The following is a 15490-nucleotide window of genomic DNA, read 5'->3' as shown; positions in this document are numbered from 1 at the left end:
TTACTCAGCAAAGTCAGGTGCCACAACCGCCATTTCCATACAGTGTAAATCAACAGAGATACAGTACAGAGACAAGATTCAGCAGAGGCGAGCACGCAAATACATCGCCTAGAGTGAATGTGAGTCCCCAGTATTGGTTACAAGAGGAAGGTGGGAGTGAGTTGGATGAAAGTTCCTGACGGTGCCTGAGAGAGGGAGAAGAGTGTGGGATTGGAGCCACTCTTGAGGTAGATCAGTCTGGTCCATTTGTAAACGGAAAGGTGAATGATGAAGAAATAACTTTCCTAGTGGACACTGGTGTTACCCGTTCTACTGTTAGATCAGTGGAAGTACAAAATCTTCCTCTCTCGGGAGAGCATATCCAAGTTGTAGGTGTAGCTAATAGACAGATTAAAACCTCCTTAACACAACCAGTTCAAGAAGAAATTGGAAATTTCAAAGACATGCATCGATTTGTGGTGTGTGACAATAGTCCTGTAAAATCTGTTAGGATGAGACATTTTGTGTAAAATGAACTGTGCCATATACTGTTCACCAGATGGCATAGAACTGCAAACTCCAGATGAAGATAGCTTGTATAAAATGACCATGCTTATGATTGAGGCAGAACAAAATAAATTGTTTCCTGTGTTTGATCGAGAGAAAATACCTGATGAATTGAAAAAGGTAGTAAAAGAAAAGGTATAGGATTAATGAGAGATGTAGATCCTGTGAAAGTCTCCATAAAAGAAGGTGTGAGTTACCCGAACATTCCCCAATACAAAATGACAGCATAAACAGTTGAAGGAATAACACCGGTGATAAACAAAATGATTGAGTAAGGCATGCTGAGAGAGATAGAGAGTAGTCCTTGTAATTCACCGATAATGGGATTGAAAAAGCCAAATGGAACATTTAGGATTGTACAGGACCGTAGAAAGGTTAATACAATTGTTACCCCATGTTGTCCAATTGTACCAAATCCAGTAGTGATTTTATATCAAATTCCTCATGATGCAGAATGGTACACTGTGATCAATCTGTGTAATGCGTTTTTTACAGTTCCATTGCACCCAGAAAGTCAACCAATTTTTGCTTTCCGGTTCAGAGATCGTATTCTGACATGATGCCGAATTCCTCAAGGGTACACTGAAAGTCCATCTATTTTTAATCAGTTGCTAAATAAATCACTAGAAAGTTTAAGCATGTCTAGAGAATCTGTATTGGTTCAGTCCATTGATGACCTCCTAGTGGCATCGAAGACAAAAGATGCATGTGTAACAGATACCATTGCATTGCTAAATCATTTGGCAGAGGAGGGACATAAAGTGTCTCCATCTAAATTACAATTTTGTCAGAAAGAAGTGCAATACTTAGGTCATAAGATTGCCAAAGGAATCAGGCAAGTTACTGCAGAAAGAATTAGAATGATATAGGGAATGCAGCCACCAAAAACACACAGACAAGTAAGAATTTTCCTGGGAATGGTAGGTTACTGTAGACAGTGGATTAGCGGATTTTCACTGATAGCAAAACCATTACAGGGATCAACCAGAGCAGATATCAGAGACCCTATAGTTCTGACCAAAACTGAGATGGAAGCATTTGAACAGCTAAAAACAAGCTTTTGTGAAGCAACAGCTTTAGGGATGCCTGACTATGAAAAAGAATGTGTACTGTACTGCAGTGAGCGAGAAGGATGTGCATTGTCAGTACTAATTCAGAGACATTGAAAAATGAGAAAGCCAATTGCATATTTCTCAGCTGTTTTGGATTTAGTTGCAATGGCATTGCCAGGTTGTCTAAAAGCAGTAGCAGCTACAAGCGTAAGTCTAGAACAGAGTGAATGAATAGTGATGGGATTTCCTGTGAGGGTGTATGTACCTCATTCTGTGGAGATTCTCCTCACTAGGGCAAAAACACAGTATCTGACCAACAATAGAATGACAAGACATGAAAAAATAATTCTGGGAGCAGAAAATGTAACAATCTCTAGCTGTGTAAATGTTAATCCTTCTACGCTATTGCCTGATACCATGGAAACTGAAGTAAAAAATGAGTTTGATCACAAGGGCCTAGATGTTCTTGAATACTGTACCAAACCAAGACCAGACATCAGAGATGAGCCATTGCCTGAATCAGACTACGTAATGTTTGTTGATGGTTCATGCCTGAGAACAAATGAAGGTGTTCTGAGTGCAGCATATGCAGTTTGCACGGTGGCAGATGTATTGGAAGCATCTTGTCTGAAAGGAATTCGTTCTGCTCAAGTAGCAGAGTTGATTGCTTTGATTCGAGCATGTGAATTGGGAAAGGAAATTAAGGTTACCGTAGTGACTGATAGCATGGATTCCGAGTTGTTCATGATTACGGACAGCTATGGTCCCAAAGACGTTATTTGACTTCTGCAGGATCCCTAATACGTAATGCTGAATTCGTGAGAATGTTAATAGATGCAATTCAATTGCCTGACAAGATTGCTGTGGTGAAGTGTGCAGCTCACAAAAGAGGGGATGATTATATCACCCGAGGTAACAGGTATGTAGACTCAATTGCAAAATACTGTGCAAAGAATCTTGCATCCATCAATCGGGACAGAGAAAAGGAGCAAGTTTCAAGCTCTTTAATGCTAATCACAGTAGCAGAGACGTGGCAGGAAGAAGCAGATGAGGAAGAGAAAAACATCTGGTTAAAGGCAGGATGCATACAGAGAGAGGAAGACGAAATCTGGGTTTACAAAGATGAAAGACCAGTAATGCCCGATAGCATGATTTCAAACATGGCCAGAATGTATCATGGTCAAGCTCATGTTGGAAGAGATGCCATGGTTCGTCTATTTAGACAGACGTGGTACAATCCGAAGTTCAGGATGATTGCTGAAAGTCTGTGCCAGAGATGTCTGGTATGTCAGCAATTTAATCCAAACAGAAAAACAATTGTGCGTCTGGGAACCATAGGACAGGAGGGAGGTCCATTTACACGAATGCAGATGGATTTTATTGAACTTCGACCTTGTTACCGACTCAGATATGTTCTGGTGATCATTTGTTTGTTCTCTCGATGGGTGGAGGCTTTCCCCAGGAGGGGAAATGATGGGATAACTGTTGCAAAATTGCTTTTACGTGAAATAATCCCAAGGTTTGTATTTCCAGTAACGATTGAAACTGATCGTGGACCCCACTTTCAGAATTAACTTATGCAAATGATCTGTGAAGCACTGGACATTCGTCAGAAACTGCATTGTGCTTACAGACCTGAGGCTTCAGGGGTAGTTGAACAAGTGAATGGAACGATAAAAAATAGAATTGCAAAATGTGTTTGGCAACAGGACTGAAGTGGTCAGACGCCTTACCACTTGTTTTGATGACATCGAGAAGTATCCCTGACAAAAAGACTGGATTTAGTCCACATGAGATTTTGATGGGCAGAGTGATGAGACAAGCATTTGTACCAGTTGATAAATTGTTGACAAATAATGATGACATCATACTGGATTATTGCAAAAACCTGTCCGACGTGGTGACTTCTGTGTTTCATCAGGTGGGAACTGAATAAAACACGAAAGAGAAAAATCCAACTCATGATCTAGTCCCTGGAGATTGGGTACGGATCAAAGTGCATCGCAGAAGAAACTGTTTGGTGCCTCGCTGGCAGAGACCAAGACAGGTCATATTGGTCAGCACCACTGCAGTTAAATGTACCGGAGTGAAAAGATGGGTGCATGCAAGCCATACCATCCGTGTGCCTGAACCTGAAAATCCAAACAAAGAAGGTGAAAGCACAACTGATTCTGACTCGGAAGGTGAACCAGAAAGAAGTCCAGATATTGAAGATCGACAAGAACGTCAACATCTGGAAGTATCAGAGGCTAGTTCTGTGTCTGAAGGAGAAGGAGAAACTGTTGAAATACCAAATTCTGAAGATCCGTCTGAAGATCGAGAATTGGTAGAGACTGACACCAGTAAAGACACTGAGCAAGGTAAAGATAAAATTGGTGGTCAAGAAAATACTGAAGAACAGTCTGAAAGCTCTGGAAGCAGGAACGAAAATCCTGACACTGGAAAAGAGGAAATAACTCACGATAAGGATGAGATTCCAAGTACCAGCTATGGAGATGTTCCTAACAGAGTGAAAGAACTGTCAGAAGAGAAAACTGATCTTGAAAAAGAAAAAGACATTGTAAAGTTTGCCATAAATAAAACTGTTGAAGAGACTGAAAATGAAACTGATGACAGTGCAGATGAGACTCCATTAAGAACAAGTTCAAGAAAAAGGGCTTGGAGAGTGGAGCATAACACCACGGAGCCTAAGACAAAAAGAGTTTGTAAAGGAGATAATTGGCCAAAGTAGACTGATTGATTGAGATTTAAACTGGTTAACAAAGTAAGAAAGCTAGAAGATCAAGTAAATGAAATAACCAGTCAAAAGGAGTCATTGGGAAAAAGAATAGAAGTTGTTCAAAGGCCAAAAAGAGTGAGAAGACCAAATCAGAAGTATAAATCACCTGAGTGGTCCTATATTGTTCTACCGCCTATTGAAGAAGTAAACAGTAGCAAAGAGAACTTAAGTTGCCGAAAGTCAAAAGAGAAAAGTGAGTAATGGACTGTATCACAGTGAAAAGTGATATTTGCTCAAAGTTTTAAGGTGAAAGATAAAACCTAAAATCCTGATAAGAAGAACATTGTAAGTTGAAGGCAAAAGCCTATAGGTGACAAAAGGTCAAAGAAAAATTGTTAGAACAATCGCTGTGTAAAAAAAATAAAAAATAAAAAAAATAATGTCTAGTAATGACCATAAAACGAAATGTTCCATTTTTAGAAAATAGTGTAGATCATGTCTAATATGTACAGGATTACTAATATTGATATGGATAATCTTAGCAATTGTATTCCTTTTCAGGATAATTTAGTGAAATCAAAACATCATGTGAGTTCAAGTGGACAAAATGTTGAATCAAAGCCTAATAAAGAGCAAATATATAGACCAGAAATGCATCAGGATAGGTCTATCAGTGATTTTACCAAGAACACATTTTCTAAATTGTTATTTGAATATGTTAAAACTATGGATGCCAGCGACTGCTATGTTTGTGTAAAATGACCTGCATCTGTTTCAGAAGGGGTGACATATCACCATCTTCCACTTACATATGGTGTCAAGTGTGGTGTGATTGCAAGCCTGTTTTTATCAAACAGGGAAGCTAGAGTATCAATATTCAAATTCAGATGAAGTATTTGCTAAGTTAAAAATTGATAGTGCTCTGAATAAAATGAAGCCCGCCAAAGTAATGGGAGAGTACTTTTTGGAAATAGTTGAGCCATGAGTATGACTTCAAAAATAATTTGACATGTAAAATGAGAGTAGAGGAGAAAGCATTTTTGGATATGGTTGAAAAGAGAAGAATTGCTTATAAACGCAGTGAAAAGGTGAAACATGAGAAATCCAAATATTGGACATTTGAAGATGAAAACATTGATGATAGAAATGTGAATGTGGCTATAAATATAGATACTCCATTGTTAGGGAAATTTTGTATAAGAAGAGATAACACTGTGTATGACAATTATTTCGTGGGAGCGAGCCAATGTAAAGACACTTATAGAATTTTAGGGGGTTGGGGATTCAAAGGGGGAAAAGATCCAGTTTTCCCTGGTATATATTTTATCTGTGGGAACAAAGCTTACTATACATTACCGGACCATTGGTACGGGACATGCTACGTGGGTCTGGTCTTTCCTAAAATCTTTCATGTAGATAGGGGTACTAATGGTATACATGAGATAGGTAAACCTTTAAGTGGTAGAAAAAGAGATAGTGTAATAGAAATAATAGGTGATATTTTTGGAGCACTGATACCAGCAGTGGGAATTTCGTTCAATGCAAACAGAATTCGAAGATTATCAACGATAGTAGATCGTTTGTCAACAGACACAGCAGGTGGATTCTTAATGGTAAATACTGAAATGGTTGCTATGAGAGCTATGGTAATGCAAAATCGTCTTGCTCTTGATATAATATTAGGAAAAGAAGGAGGAGTTTGTGGAATTTTGAAGGTACAACACTGTTGCACCTATATTCCAGATAAAAGTCAAAACATTGAAAAGTACATTACAAACATTACAGAGTTACACAAAGAAAATGAACCACTGGAGGTTGAGGGTGTTCTTGAACGACTTGGTAAGTCTTTCAGCACTTAAACATTGGTTCCAAGAAATAGGTAGTTCAATTATAGGTAAGATACTAATTCCAGTAACAATAGTAATATTTGTGATTCTGATGATAAGATTATGTTGCATATATGGAAAGAGAAGGAATGTTAGGAAATCAATTAAGAAGACAATCCAAGAAAGACGAGAAAGAGAAAGAGAAAGAGAAAACTGTGGTATAGAGATGGAGGAATTTCGAGAAAAGGTTTTTAAAGAAACTAAAGAAAAGGATACGAAAGTATAAATCATACTAATCTGAAGAGCTTGAAACATGTTTTGTTAAAAATTTGCAAACTTTTGGGAGATATTTGATGATAAAATCACCAGAGGAGGGAATTGATGGAGCGAGGTGGGAAAACAAAATTTTGTATACCACTCATGAAACCATTTCCTCATAACAGTAACCTTTATTAATTGTGTGGTGTGGAAACTATTAACCAACATGGTTAATGCACACACATATACACGTGGGAATATTAATCTGCTTAAATGGCGAAAATATACCTAACTAATAAATGTTGTTGTTGTGATGCAAAGCTTCGAAATAAACAAAAAACGGCATAAATGTGCTTTTTGGGCATGTATTTGTGGCAGAAAACAGAGGATAAGTGAGTATAAATTGCATCTGTGTGGCTTGTTTGCTAGGTAATAACAAACAGGGAAACCTTAGAATGAGGGGAGGTAAACAGAAGAGCTCTAGTTCCTTTTTTAACATTATTTTGTGTTTGTTTCTATGATAGTTCCCATTCTGGCCTGTGAGGCCTAGTGAAAATATGGCTGCTCTATGAACTGCGAATAGGTGATGACGTAAGCATGCGCAGCCCAAGTCCGAGTTGAATGCGAGCTGTTTGTGCATGAACTAAGACAGTTCAAGGCCAGTATGCCCTGGAAGTCCTGATGACTGCCAAGATGATGGAGATTTGAGTTACTAAACGTGGGAAAAGTACAAGGAGTTGCAAGTAGAGTATGTGACTAGGCTAAAGACTTTCTTAAACAAAGGACCCTTTAAAATATAGCTGACATAACAGAATCAAATGTTAAAATGATGAGGTGATGCTCATCCACCCGAAATTTGCCCAATTAGAAACCGAGTTTGTGTTGATAGTTACTTTTTAGATAGATAAAGTTAGTGAAATAGTGTATAAAAACCCCTGACTTTACTTAAAATTATGCTTCTCTTCGATTTCTTCCCGAGATGCTATCGGAATGCTGAATTTCCTGAGATGTAAGATTTCCTTGAATAAATGCTTTATTTCTTTGAGTGAGACTGAGCTTTAGAGGAGGTTATTAGTTAGGGAAGTTAGGATAAAATGAATTTTGGGAACTATCTGTCTTTTGCTAAAACTTGTTTTCTGAAATCTAAATAATAATGTCTATTTCTGAATCTTTAAAATAAATGAAAATGACTATTTGAAATAAAATCTTTTCTTTTAAAAGTTACCTTGAATAAAGAAATAATTAAAGCGAATTAACTGTCAGACATGCTGAACTTTGCTGTTAATAAAAATTAGATAAATGGAGAATTAAGCTGGTCTTGTATTTTCCTACGTCTAATTTTTACTAGCAGATTCGTCGACCATAATGGCTGGTGTGTCTGAATAAAATGTCTTGTTAATGAACCATGGTAAATTTCATTTAAACTGCAGGTGTAAATAGTATAAATATTTAGTTTTTAATTTAGACACTATGCCATGATACAGCAGCTCTCCTTTGAATTTCACCGATCCATGAAGTAGGATGTAAGTGTTTTGTGAGAAACTCACAGTGTTATGGGCCCCACTGATGAGTAGATGTATGATTTGGTACTTCAGAGAAAGATGATATGGTTTTACAAAATATTTCCGGAGTAGCGCTGAATCACTTCCTTGGACTCAGCCGCCAAGATCATTGGGGTTTCCCGTGTTATTTTCACACGGATCGTTGTGTTTTGCTCCACCTGTTCCCTGCTTTTGGAACTTTTCTATCTTGAGCCGTCACTGCCTGCAAGCCAGCTATGAACAGGTGTTCTGGGCTTCCGTGCAGGAACCCGAAAACCTATGGAGAGAGGCAGCTGGTAATATTACCTGGTTTAAGTCATGGACTAAACAATGGATAACTCTAGCCCGCCTTGTACCAGCTGGTGAGTGTAATTATGTTTATAGCGCATTTGTGCATATTAACACCTTGTCAAATAAATGTCCAGCAGAAGTTCGGGGGTGAGGGTGTTCTTTGTGCAATAATCGACTGTGCAATGCCGCATTATATAAACTCTTGTCCCTTCATGATCGGCAGCCAATAAACTACGTATGTTACTACAATCTATCCAGGGATTGTATGCCACGTAATGAACAAAGTACATCGCCCTGTCAATATCACCCGCAGGCAGCGTGTTCCGGGAGAGAGATCGAGCCGCCGGAGACAGGACTGCTTGACGAAGCGAGCGCCTCTGAAGCGGTATTGAAATCAAAAGTCTGCGCTACCCCTTTCACTGCAGGTTCGGACGAACGTTTAATTTTTGTTAAACTAGGAGTTTGAGCCGTGCGCCATTGCGCCATTACGAAAACCGCTCGGGTGAGGTCAGTGTCGAATCTCCCACTGGACCCAGACCGTGCCTGAAGCCCCTCGGACCATCGGCTCTTATTTTTTTTTTTTATCAATTTATTTTTGAAGCTTATAAAGCACGCGGGTACCCCCAACGGGGGTGTCCCGGCGCTGCAGACAACCGACACCAGAGGGATACAGTGTGAACTAGATCATGGAAATCTCCTCCGTAACAGAGATTCAGATGTGATGAATCTAAGATCAAGAGGGAGGTGATTCCAGAGCTTTGCCGTGGCCACAGCAAAGGCCCGGCCCCCACTTCTTGCACGGCGAAAACGCGGGATGTACATCAAGCGAAGATGGTTTGATCTCAGGTCACGAGCCGATTGGACAGATTTGAGTCTATGTCTCAAATAGGCAGGACCTAGACCGTTAGGGGCCCGAAAGGCGATGACCAAGGCCTTGAATTGTACGCGGTAGCTTACCAGCAGCCAGTGCAGCTTAGCAAGATATGAAGTGATGGAATGGCGATACGGGATGTTGCAGATCAGCCTGGCCGCGGCATTCTGCACAATCTGCAGTCGTTTAATCAGGTAGACCGGGGCTTCCACGTACAGGCTGTTTGCGTAGTCCAAGTGGGATGTAATTAAAGCATGGACCACTGCTTAAAATCTTCTCATGAAAGAAATCTGAGAGGCCGTTACAGAAAGATTGACTAGCAAGATTTGGGCATGCCAGGTCAGAGGAGTTAGAAAATTCTTTGAAGATGTTAAATAAAGTCTTTGTTGAATTTTCAGCAGTCTTGATTTTTTCTACAAAATGATCCTTCAAAATGCTATGTTTAAGTTTGTGAAAGTTTTTAAAGGCCATTCTATAGAGGGCTTTAGCAGCCGGGTCATATGCCCGTCGCCAAATACGTTCCAATTTTTTACATCTGCTTCTTTCCTCCCACAATTCCAATGAGAACCAGGGTGCCGAGGGTTTGGATCTCAAAGAAGTAAGAGGGAGCATGGGGGCAATTTGATCAATCGCGGAAGAAAGGTGCACATTGAATTTGGATACATCAGCATTGAGGTCGCTAGACGGTAGTCCTATCAAATTGGGATAAGTTTGTTCCAGAGCATTGCATGTAACCGTGTGCCATTTTCTGCCAAAGTCCCTAATTTTAGATGGAATGTTAGGCGGCGGTGGCAGAGACAGCTCAAAAGGGATCAGGTAATGATCAGACCATGTCAGGGGAAGAGAGGGGAGCGTAGTAAGGTCAACACAGTTCGAAAAAACAAGATCAAGGTTGTGGCCTGCTAAATGTGTGGGCCCCCTAACCCTTTGGGTCAGGTTAAGGCCCAGCATGGTCTCCAAGAGATTGTTGGCTCGCGCACAGGTGCCCACGTCTACATGAAGGTTAAAATTCCCTAACTCTGTGAAGTGGGGATGTTTTAATGATAAATCCGCAACCGTGGCCAGAAGAGTAGTCATGGAAGATGGTAGTGCTCCTGGGGGGTTATATACCAGGTCACCCGAAAAGATGGCAGAGGAGGCATCCAAGATAGAGAAGTACAATGCTTCAATGAGACCTATATTAGTAATTTTCCTTGTCGTGATTTTTAGGTGGGATAATAGAATGACCGCAACTCCTCCACCCGTCTTCGTCCCCTCACGAGTTATGCCCACTAACCGATAGCCAAGAGGGATAGCCAAATTGATATCTGGATTAGAGAAATCTTTAATCCAAGTCTCTGTGAGAAAGAGCATATCCCAGGCCTTCGAGGAGAGCAGTAGCCATATATCGCTTGAGTGACGGGGGAGAGAGCGACAATTAAGTAGGCCTGCCGTATAAGATCTCACTGGATTTGGTGACATAGGAAAGTTAGCCTGTAAGCATGTGCGTGTTTTTGTAGTGGACAAGGAGAAAGCGCAACATTTACATTGAAAAAGAGGGAGAGAAGGCTCCGCAGGATTGCAATGTACCGAAGGTGTGCAAACCCCATTGCTCAACTGTAGCAGCTGGGACCTAGACCAAGGGCGCCTCGGGATGGGAAGGCAACTGGCAGCATGGCTAACACTCGGCACGCCACCGGCGCGCCCACTGCGCGTCGTGAAGTCCATGGGCTTAAGAAGCCTAGCCCGCCAACCCCTGACTCCTCCCACGAAACCCGGAAGTGAGGCTGAGCCCAAAAAGAACGCCCACGCTACCCTCCACAACAAAACAGGCAAAGCCTGCGGTGGACCGGGGCTCTTCCCTCCCATTTTCTCCACATGGGGCTCAAATTAGTAGCCTGGATATGGGCAGTTGCGGCTCGCAATGGTCGCAGGGGGGAGGGAGATGCACGGGGTTGGGGGCCGAGGGGGGTTTAAAAATAAAGTAAAAAAAATAAAAACTTAAACTTACCTGACCGTGCGGGTCTGTGCCGCCTCTGCTGTCTGCTCCTGGGCGGGGTCCGGTGCGTTGGAATGGCTCCTTCTCAGCGTCTTGCATGAATGGCTGGCAACCCATGACTCTCAGCCAATGCAGACACGCTGCTCCAGCAGGGCCGCCACCAGGATTGGCTGGCCCATTAGGAGACGGGGGATGCGCATGAAGCAACCCTTGGTCTCTTAAGGGGAAGGCTAGTGCGCATGTTGGGGCTGATCGTAAAAATGATCAGCCCCAAAACGAACATGCGCACTATTGCACTGTCCGCTGTCACTCAACCCGGAGAGTGCTGCCACAGCCCCACCCCCTTCAGCGTCCGTGTTCTACTTCTGACGCTAATTCCAATCAGGAGTTCTGATTGCTGCAATTAGCGTCAGTAGTAGAACGATGGGGCCGTGGCATTAGTGGGGCACCGCCCCAAAGCCCCCAATGGACGCACCACCACTGCTGAAACCTACAGACGGTGATTAACCTTTCAAACGTCAAGCTTGACAAACCTACAGCAATAGGTGCTCCCTTATTCCCCACAGGAAGTAACCAGGATTACTAAGGGTATCGATGTAACAATGGTTTACATTGCATGAGCTAAGACTCTGGCTTATCTCTCCAAAGTTTCTTTTCACACCTCGGGTGTCATGAGTGAACTTAGTTCATTACGTCAGCAATTGAAAGTGAAAAATATAAGTTATTGTATCCTCACACAACCCCTCTCAAAACATAGTTGATGTGGTGTCCCTGCTTTCTAGGTTACTAGCAGTCCCTAAAAAAGGATTCAGGGACCCAGTGGTAATTGGAAGCCCAATTTCATTCTTTACAATATCACACACAATTATTGCACTAAGAAAAAACACTTTATGCTTCAAAGTGTTTACTTCAACAGACCCACCCTGTTGCTTAGCACATCCAAAATACCCACACAGAATATTATTTAAACAGCACTAATGCATGTTGCTAACGGTGAAAACATTATGAACATTTCTACCACAGTTGAAATATCATCTAGCAACAAGGCACCCTAAACCCACTTTCATGCACTATACTACTACAACATGAAGTAGAGTAACTTGCATCTCGAATGTCTTAGGGGCAGTCAATGCACTGCATACATTTTTACAGCATGATGCTGTAGTTATCAGCAGCAGGGAGAACGTTTTACCTCGAAAGGAAAACCTGTATCAGCTGCATTCTTCCTAGCATTGACTCCGTATAAGCTTTCAGCACAGAACGGGATGCTGCAGCATAGCACCTGTCTGGCTGTCTCAGTCAAGATTGGCTGGCAGTATCTTGCACAATAATCTGGGACAAAGTACCTCTCCTGGCTGGTGGCCACTTGACGTACCTTTTATAGTGTGACTTATCTGATATGGGAGTTTCTGACATAACCTTAGAAATGTCTGCTAGAACCTATGTGCATCAATATGCTAGTCTTAGACACAATCTTATAAACAATAAGGTAAAAACATGCCAATCCAAGCTACATTGTTTATGTTGTTTTTATTGTCTGACCTTGAAATAGACATATCATTGTCACTGTCAGATGTCAGTGTCGGAATGACTTGACTCTTCCAAAGTTTCTTGGAAAGATGAGAACTGATGGCATCTGTGTCAAAGGCAGCCATGCCCATGATTAAGCGAAAATTGAAAAAATTGAATCTTGGCCTGCTCAAGAAAGAGTCTGGCCTTAGGAACTTGACGTCAATATCACATTCTTAAGCCTTCTTCAGTGCTATCTCTAACTAACTTATCGCCACAATAACACAGCAGGAAGACAGCCTTAAGAACCAAAATGCAAACAAATAACATACATAGGATATGACTGGAAGAACAAAGCGCAATAAAAATAAATATCTATTCACTGAACCTTTAAAAGCTACTTGTCACCAAATTTAGCACATTAATCAATGTAAGTAATCAAACTGAATCTACAAAGGACCCAGCTCCAACAAAAATCTTCAAAACCATTTTTTTAAATACATGTGCCTGACACTTGCCAATGAATACTGTAAGCTACTTTCTGGTTAGAGGCTCATTCCCACTTAAAACAAAGACCTCTTTCAATAGACCACTCAATAAAAAGAATCTTGTTGCTTCAAACTCTCACAACTGCAGATTAATCGTGAATGGCCAATGTCTAGGAAAACTAATAGAAAGAATGTATCCTTCCAGCTCAGCACCTTCATTGAGTACATTAATCTTATTTCAGACCAACAGTCTCATATCTGCCCAGGCAAGAGGCACAGTAGCTACAAAGACTATAAGTGTTCAGCATGTGACTAAAAAGGCTCAGTATATGAGGAACTATGTTAAAACACATTTCCTCCTGTCCCAAAGATACTTAAACTCTGGTGTCAATTCTACCTTTCACCTCTCCTCCCCGCACCCCATATGCAGTGTTCCACATAGCTCAATCATCTCTCAAAGTCCGTTTAAACTTTACCTAGCACCATTACCAGAATTGACCACGTCATTCACCCCTCATGTTACAACTACATTAATGTATCACAGATCATACTAAAACTGGAAATTCCCATGCACAAAAACACATCTACAGGGGGCGCTGGAGGGCGCGCACGCAAGATGGCCACACTAGTGTGAGGCTCCGGCTGCCTGGGATACATAATATAACATAATCCTGTTCGCGCAGGGGCTAGGGCGCAGTAAGTCCGCATCTGCTGAACATATCTGCCAAACGCGCTCCCCCCAAGGCTTACAACACAGTGCAGACCATTCTGGCAATGGTCAGCCAAGGTGGATAAATAAACAAATCTGCTACGAAACCTGCAACTGCAAATGGGGCTCCAACCCTGAACCCACACTGGAAGTCAGCAACGCAGCTGACATGCTCTGCTTTAAATCCCAATACTAAACCCCAGCCACTGGGATCAACTGGCGCAATCTAATAAGGCACAACTGCGCAAATAGGCCATATGGCTGTCACAAAGTAAAGCAGCAACATGGGACAGAAACACAACAACTGAATAAAGATAGGCAGAAAGGAGACCAAACAAGCTAAACTACAGTTTGAACCCCAGAAAACGCCCCAACTTCAAGGGGATGGCGAACAACAGATGGCTGACCGACCCAATGAGGACTCGCAATCCACAGATGATGACATCAAATCGCTTCTAATCACCACAAAGCACAGTCTCACCTCAATAGAAACCAAGATGGACTCAATGTGCAATCGAATAGACTTCATGGCCCAAAAACTGGAGAAACATGAAGCCTGAATTGGGGAAGCGGAGCAGCGAATCTCCGACCTGGAAGATACTGCAGCGGCCAGGAAGACGCAAATGGACCGTCTGTTATAGGTCATCGGCACTAAGTATGAGGACCTTGAAGCACGCTCCAGGCGCAACAACATACGCATTTTAGGTGTACCAGAAAGCGCCAACACCGGAAGAATGGAAGACTATGTTGAGCAAATGCTATGCACAATCTTTGGAGCTGAAGCTTTCTCCGCACAGCTGGTAGTGAAGAGGGAACCAAAGGTTCGCAGCTCGGTGGGCGGAGCATAGATGCTTCTCCTTCTATTCCACATATTCTAAAGGCACGGCGATCCTGGTAAGAAAGACCACACTATACATCTATGAAAGACCCACAGGGCCGTTTTAGTATTATATGTGAACAAATGTGGTTTCTTACTCCGTCACACTGTTCAGTTGCTATGGACCCAACACTGACAACCCACTGTTTTTTGCTAATTTATGGGGCAATATATTGGCCATTGGCTCCACCTATGTGATTGGGGGGGGGGAGACTTTAACACAACGCTCGCTCCGGCGCTTGATAGATCACATCCACAGCAGCATCACTATACCCATACCCAACGGCAGGTACAAGATATTTTTACAGAGAACTGACTATTAGACACATGGCGACATCTACACCAAGGACAGAAGGAGGGTACTCACTATGCTAAGGCACGCTACATGGTCAAGAATGGATTACTGGGTGGTTTCTAGAGAGCTGGGTCTGTCGCTTACATGGATCGAGCACCTTGCATGCACCTACTCAGATCACTCCCCGGTGGAGATGAGACTTACTCCGCGGTCCTCCATATGGCCTGGTGCCTAAATCCAAAAGTTTTCAAAAAAGAGAGGGAACCCGATATACCCTTGCAGGCTTGGGCAATGAAGTTTATAAAACAAGAAGAACAATGGCCTACAAGGTATTTTGTTTATCTATAATTATTTATGATTCTTTGACCAGTCAAATTATTTTAAGACACTCTCATTAATAATGGACAACAGAATTGATCAAAACAATAGATGTATCATTTGGTCACAGCTGTTAATTGAGACAAACAGATAATAAATCATACACGGGGCAAACAAAATATTTTAGAAAAATATATATTCATATATTGAAT

At 41.7% G+C, this 15490-nt stretch overlaps 1 pseudogene; it reads left to right on the top strand.

The window, feature by feature from the left end:
• The first annotated feature begins 2962 nt into the window (after positions 1-2962).
• Positions 2963-4342, top strand: LOC147710652 (uncharacterized; annotated as a pseudogene).
• Positions 4343-15490: the final 11148 nt, after the last annotated feature.

This window comes from Lissotriton vulgaris, chromosome 5, assembly GCF_964263255.1.
Source record: "Lissotriton vulgaris chromosome 5, aLisVul1.2, whole genome shotgun sequence".
NCBI classification, from domain to species: domain Eukaryota; kingdom Metazoa; phylum Chordata; class Amphibia; order Caudata; family Salamandridae; genus Lissotriton; species Lissotriton vulgaris.
This window is presented reverse-complemented; position numbering and strand designations above follow the sequence as displayed.